Source organism: Canis aureus, chromosome 2 (genome assembly GCF_053574225.1).
Source record: "Canis aureus isolate CA01 chromosome 2, VMU_Caureus_v.1.0, whole genome shotgun sequence".
In the NCBI taxonomy this organism is placed as follows: domain Eukaryota; kingdom Metazoa; phylum Chordata; class Mammalia; order Carnivora; family Canidae; genus Canis; species Canis aureus.
In genome coordinates this window covers 2,470,305-2,477,789 of record NC_135612.1, presented here as the reverse complement: position 1 = coordinate 2,477,789, position 7,485 = coordinate 2,470,305, and the positions used below count along the sequence as shown (strand labels likewise).

Below are 7,485 nucleotides of genomic sequence, written 5' to 3'. Positions count from 1 at the left end.
TTATTCCCTCATAAAATAGACAGGGATCCGTGGCTCTCCTCAGTCTATTCTTTCTACCTTATTTTTCACTCATTCTTTTATCAATCCAACATTTATGGAAAACCTACTTGGTCACCAAGTACGTAGAGACACATGTAGATGAGATTCACCATTGGAGTGTCCTGGGGTTCCAGGCACACACCTACTTCTCTATCAAAAATACTTGACCCCAGCTATGTGGTTGGCCAGTTCCTGAAGCAGTCTGACGAATTGTGTGTGTGTGTGTGCGCATGCGTGCAGAGAAGACCCATAATCATTCTAATTGTTGTTCCTGGCAATTTGAGTAGACACGGGGATGTGTTTGATTAAATCGGCAGATTTTAGACACACAGAGAAGCCAAAAATGGACAAACTAAAAGAGGTCACAAAACAGTTGTGCAAGAGTATCTAACTTCCGCAGAGCAGAGACTCTTGTTCACGCACTTCACTGGGCAACTGGGGCCTTGTAGAAGAAGTGATCGCTCAACACGTTGCACAGATAAATACCGCAAAACCGAAGAATTGGATTCACTGTCAGCCACTGCTCTACTTTCTACAAATCTAGCTATTTTTTAGTCATTTTATAACTTTCCTTTGACTTTTTAGAAACTAGGATGTTCTTTGAAGTCCCCGTTGTCTATGCTCCAACTAAACAATGTTGGAAAATAAACTTCTCTTTAACGGGCCGCGGGAGGAAAGGCTGTCGGGTAGGAATGGGCTGGGGTGTCAGAAGCGCATCCCCCTGCGGGCTAAGTCGGTGCGGGCCTCCTGGATCTGGCTCTGCAGCTCGCGGGTGGCGTCCTCACAGTTGTGAAAAGTGGCCACGCGGTAGCCCACCGTGCCCAGGGCATAGCAGCCGGCGGACACTAGCAAGTAGGCCGGAGTGGCCACAGTACCTCCCGGCATGGCGAGGGCAGCTCCAGGCCCAGGGCCCCCGTGGTCAGGGCCGCCCAGGTGGAGCCCAGGAGTGCCAGTCCCCAAAGCCACTGCAAAAAACAAAACAAAAAAAAAACCAAAAAAACTTTTTTTTTCAAGGTTAATACTTTTTATTAAGTCACTGCAAGCTTTGGCTAGGAAGGAAACTTGAAGAAATGAAGACATGTGGAAGAATATTTCCACATTATCATCTGTTATCTGTGTTTTCGCAGTATAGGCGTAGTCAAGGAACGCCTTCACGGCTTTGGAGGACAGGTTAGTGATGGTGACACTCCCACCGTCTCTCTCATGTTTACCTCAAACATAGCCCTGAAAAAGTCACCGCACGCTGCTAAGACACAGCGATGACATGGGATTATTTCATCTTTCATGATGATTTCGAAATCATAAAAGACATTTTGTTCTCTAAAATTCTGCAGTACGCTTAAGATTTTCTGTCCATGATCTTCGGACACAAGGAAGTTTTGCTACAGTTTACCGTCTAGGGATATTTATTGTTGTGATCTATTTTAAACTTTGCAGTATAAATAATCAATGTAATTCGGGATGACAGGCAGCAAAGTACTGACCTGGCTACTTCGCTGTTAGAAAAACATAACCATTGTTGACTTAAGAGTAGAAAAAGTCACAAATTATAAAATGTCTCCAATTTTATTTACCACCTTTATTGACATTATCTTAAGTTTCATGACAACCCTATTAGATAAGAACTGCTATCCCTGGATTACAGACGTGACACTGATGCTTAATTACGTTCAACCTGCTTTGAAATTATTAGCTATGCTTGACATTAGATAACCAAAGCAGATGGGTCCCCTTATTAGTCAAATCTAAATATAACATTTGCTGAATGTTTTATCTAATGTATTAAATATAGATGGCTTTACTGCATGCAAAAATCATGAGTTTTCAATACTGTGTCAACACAATCTTTGATTAATAAATGTGTAGTCAGTGTTCCTTGTTGAGCACACTTACCTTTTTATGCCTTTGTTCTGTTGGATCAGAATGTTGCTAGATTCAGCAGTTGCCTATCACAGAATTTTAGAGTAGATAGAAATGCTAGTGGTATTTTTAGGAAGCTAACAAAAACGCTACCATTTGCCAGGTGTACAGCAGGTGCTTTACACGCATGAACATGGACTTGTAAAAACAAGCCTTTGTGGTAGAAAATATTTCAGAGGAGGAAATTTGTGTTCAGAAAGTTGAAAACCTTTTTAAAGTTACTCAATCCATGAGATGTTCACCTGAGATTTCAGTTTAAATCCTTTTGATTCGAAAACTCCTCCCGTTACCCATGAGCTCTTCTAGGAGCAAATTTAGAGGAGACACTGAAAAATGAAGTTAACTGCTATGACTCTCACATTAGTTATCTGCCCACTGGGTCACGTGTTCTCCTGGAGACCAGTGATGGAAAGGCAATGCCAGCCCAGGCTGATAGAAACTGACCGAAGACATGCCTGTTGCTGATTTGTCTTTCCATTTCCTCCCCGAGAGTCGATGTAATGACTGCACAAACACTATCCAAATGTGAAGAATTGTTTAGGGTCACTCAAAATGAATAGCCACTATTAGTCTCTGACTCAAGAGGAGCAGGATAAAGTTGGCAAGTTATCTCTGCTCCTGTTCTTTGGCCCTGAAAGTCATCATCCCCAAAAGCATTGGTGCCTCAGTGACTATTGACACTACCGTTCTGAGAGGACTGCTGTCTGTAGAGGGTGGAGACACTGAAGCATCTCTTGAAGGATCTCGAGTAGCACTATGAGGTTTAGCAGAATCAGTAATTCCATATTTGAGTCTCTGAATATAGTCTTCAGGCGATTCCGTGTACGTGGGTGTTATGTGTGTTTATGCCTAGGTCATATTGACACACAAAAACACATGCCGTATATCAAGAACTAACGTTCACCAAATAAGGCCTACTTCTGAATATGCTGTATTTATGATCTTGATATTAAATCTGATCTTGATATTAAATCTGTAAGACATTATCATCCCAATTTTATAAATGAGTAAACTGAGTCCCATGAAAACTAATATTCCCCAGACCCCCTAGTACACTATTTTAGTCTACTGTGCTGCCTTAGACACTAAATGCATTGTTTGGTGCGGACCCAGATACGTACATGTAAACCCCCTTATGGATAATGTCAGGGACAGAACTTTTAAATTTATGTTTCAGAACAATGTCATTAGAATAAGTAGTCCTATATAATAAAAATAATTTCTATTTCTTCAATTATTTTTTATTTAACTAGTTTGCCTGAATCCATAGCAAAGTGGCAAAAGCATCGAATTTCAGTGATCAATTTGACATGAAAAGTTGAAAAAGAGATGAATTATTTTAATAAAAATGAAAAAAAATCCACAAACCCTCTCCATGACAAGTCATTTTCTTTAAAAGGGAAAAAAGAACGAGGGGTCTTTTTGCCTTGTCCTCTCTGAGGACACCTGTGAAATGTAAAGGTGCCTATGTGACAGGTATAGTGAGCTAATGTGCTGCAGATTCTATGACGGAATCTATAATTGCATTTTCCCTTTTTATTTCTTTAGAAAGAGAACTATAGACAGCTTTCATGTGTGAAATCACGTAACAGGGTAAAAACTTCATCTCAGAGATCTGAGCACAGAGAGAAGGTATTTGATATTGAGTGTTGGAAAGGAGGTTTGAAATTTCTACTTACACCAGGGGCAAGAAAGAAGTAGGAAGGAAGAAGGCCCAGCTTAGCCTGTAGTGGCCAAAGGAAGAATTTCATCCTTTAGTTTGTTAATATAAGGAGACCAGCTGCCTGATTACAGGAGCACGTACCATCTGCACTCCTCACTCGGTTGGTTAGCTGTGGAAAGATGCCTCTTTCCGACGCAAGCCCTGGATTCCCTGGGCTCAAACCAACAGGAGCAGGAATGGCAAACTCAAGGGCATGAGGAGGTCACACAGGGAGCTGCAGTGTAGGAGGAAACCTAGGATGGATTCCTCAGGGAGCCACATGGGCCTCCTCAGCCTCGCTCTTCTGGGTCCTGTGTTCTTTCTGAATGGAGAAGACCAGTGCCCACCTCATGACAGTACAGTAGTTAGCCGGTGGCCCTGCTACTTAACCTACCTGTAGTGGGTAGCTGCTGTCTATGGGATTAATTGGATTATTGTTTCTTGGTGTGAACATTAAAACAACAACAAAAACATCTTCTCCAAGTGGCGTCTGATTCTGTTTTTCTATTTTTTTTTTTTTTCTTGAGAGAGAGAGAGAAAACGTGTGAGTGGGGCAGGAGCAGAGAGAGAGGGACAAGCAGACTCCACACTGAGTGCTGAGCGCAACCTGGGGCTCGATCCCATGACCCCGAGACCATGACCTGAGCTGAAACCAAGAGTCAGACACTGGACGGACTCCTGGACATACAAAAAGAAGAGGAAAACATAGACTTGGTTCTTTGGAATAACTCATAATTCTCACCACCGCATATGGGATACCATGCACAGAGCCTGCGGTACCTTAACCTTCACAGTATCCTTGTGGGGTGGATATTGCATAATGGTCCCTGGCAGTTACTGTGGGCTCCGGGGTCTGGGCCAGTCGTGCAGGGTCTTTTGGCAAGTGACCTAACTTTTCTCAGTGTTTTCACTGAACACCTTCAGTGTTTTCGTATGGGGATAACAGCACGTACCTTGTAAAAGTAACCTGTGAAATGCCTCGCACAATGCCTGGCACAGTGGGAACTATTCATTGTTAGTTTTTATGACAAATACGGAAAGCTTAAACAATTTAGTCAAGGTCGCAAAGGTAGTGTGTGGCAGAGGAGAGATTCCCGTGCAGTTCTGGTTGGCTCCAAAGCTCCTTTTGCTCTCTGTGCCACCAATCGCATTTATTTCTTTGCTTTGAAAAATAAGACGGTTTCTTCTGAAAACCAAAACTCATGTGCAGAGATAGAGGGATGCTTTCAAATGGTACAAAATTCCAGATCTAGATTAGATATCAAACGCCATCCTTGGCCTCAGTGCTGAGAAAGGGAAAGAGACAGAAACAGAGACACAGAGAGAGGAGAGAAAGGGAAGGAGAGAGGAAGGAAGAGGAAGTTCATATTTAACGAATCCTATCCTAGGGCACAAGGATTCACTAGAAATGGCTTAGAAAGAATAATGAGGAACAGAGTCCTCCTAACCAAGCAGAATGCTTAGGAGGAAAGTTGTAGCTGACACAGATCTACTTCTCGCCACCTTGGGCAAAAAAGAGGGAGTTTGTGGGAAGGCTTTGGGAGTAAGGCATGTGCTCACATGTTGTGTCGAACAGGGGCAGTGATCCTTCTGTGCTCCAGCAACAATTGAAACCAGTAACCAGATGACACCAGAACTCCTTTGGGATGTTTCCCATCATCTTCAATCTGTATTTCAGCTTTATTCTGATTTTTAAATACAGACTTGTGGAGACCATGGCTGCGGACAGTGTCCACACACGTACGGCCTTGCTGCTTTCATCACAGTAGAGCCTAAATAAAGAAATTGGTCACCATTTCAAGTCCCAAGGAAGACCTCCAATGACCCCCTGAGGTCCAGCAGAAGGGCTGCGGGACCATGGCAGTAAGAACCCTTTAGAATTAGGAGAAGAGCAGCTCTTTACAAAATGGAGACTTGCAGATCGACGACTCTCCAGCTACATCAGGAAGCTGGAAAGCAGAAGACCATTTGTGTTCAAAACAGGTTCACCAAAGTGTAAACTTATGATTTGTGAGGCTTACATATGGGCATACATGTTTAAAATATGTGTGTGGGGACTCTTTTCTCGGAAAACTTAAAACATCATACTATTCTTGAGCAGATTTTCCTAAAATGCGTGACAATCAAACTATCTTGCTCATCTCATTTTGCAGACTTTTATTCTCGAAACGTACAGTGGAACTCTGCAAGAAGCCAAAGCATTGGGGGAGATGGGGTTTAACTTTTAAAGATAATGGTAAAAAGCACGGTTACATTTTTCTAAAACATGCCGCTGAGGTTTCAAATCCCAAACTTGATCGATCCAGTAACATACCTGTTGAAGCTCTTCTGTTTATTTGAAAATGCACACAAATTACCCCTGATCTTCTCTTTTCCTTTTTCCTGTTAATTCCCATCACTAATTGCCTCCTTTATGGGCATGTAGAACTGGTGTTTTCCAGAACCCCAGTTTACTCCAAATCCATTATATTTTTAAACCTGAGCTTTCCCCTAATGAAAAAATTAAAGTCAGAATGTGGTCTTTCCTTTTTCATCTTCTTCCTAAATGTGGATATTTCCCCAAAAGTGTTTGTTTTCATCCTTTTTTTTTCTCCTGTCTTTTGGTAAATGTATTAACTCCCATTGTTCTAACAATTCCCTTTTATTGGTTGACTCCCAAATCTACAACCCTACCTTTTCTCTGTTTCTCTGTCTTTCATATCCAGGGTCCATGAGTCTATCCACATCTACAGCTCAAGACATGCAAGGTAGGTTCTTCCTCAAGTTATGACTACTAATTGCTCAGTCACTGATGCTTGGGTCAGACTCTCAGATGACCCCTCGGCCCCCTACCAACCTCAGTGAGCATCGGATTCTTACCAGTTCTGCTTCTTGTTCTCCCAGTTCTCAAAGCCATCACCCTGGTTCAGAGCCCTATCTTCTCTTGCCTGGACTTAAGGAATAAAAGAAAACCTAAAACCTTTTTTTTTTTTTAAAGATTTTATTTATTTATTCAAGAGAGAGGGAGAAGCAGGCTCCATGCAGGGAGCCCAACGTGGGACTCGATCCCGGGTCTCCAGGATCATGCCCTGGGCTGAAGGCGGCGCTAAACTGCTGAGCCACCCGGGCTGCCCCAAAACCTTTTTATTTGAAATAAGTCTAGGCTTACAGAAAAGTTACATAAATAATAGAGATCTTACATCTTTCGTTCAGCTTTCCTAAGTTGACAACTTGTCTAACCACGATGCGGATATCAAAATTAACATGGGTCACCATGTTATCACCTGAACTATAGCCTGTATTTGAATTTCACCAGTTTTCCCATTAACGTCCTTGATCTGTCCCAGGATCCAATCCCGGATGCATACCGCACTTAGTTGTCATGAATCCTTCATTCTCAACAACCTGTCACACTTCCTCAGTCTTGTCTTTTATGACCTTGACCCTTTTGAGGAGGCCACTTATTTCATAGAATGCCCTTTCATCTGGATTTGTCTGATTGTTTTTCATGATTACATTGGGGGTGTGCATTGTGTTGCGGCCTGTACTTTTGCAGCCACCCTTTAAAAGGCTACTTTGCTTCTAGTTCCCGTTCCAGCTTCTTTATCACATTGCATATGCAGTTATGCTTTTGAAGTATGCAATTTATCCGTCTCCTTACTCTTGCACAAAATCACTTTTAGGGATATCCTATCATTTTTTAGATGAAGTCCACATCTTTTAGCCTGACATTCAAGGCCATGTATAGATGATCCCAAGCCATATTTCCAGACTACTCTTGACTCATCCTGAGCTGGTGATCCTGAAGGCAGACTGATCTGACTTTTCCATTTTCTGTGCTGGTC

The 7,485-nt window shown here is 42.3% G+C and overlaps 1 pseudogene; it reads right to left on the bottom strand.

Moving 5' to 3' along the window:
* Nucleotides 1-740: 740 nt before the first annotated feature.
* LOC144291607 (dolichol-phosphate mannosyltransferase subunit 3-like) lies at nt 741-6,916 on the bottom strand (annotated as a pseudogene).
* Nucleotides 6,917-7,485: the final 569 nt, after the last annotated feature.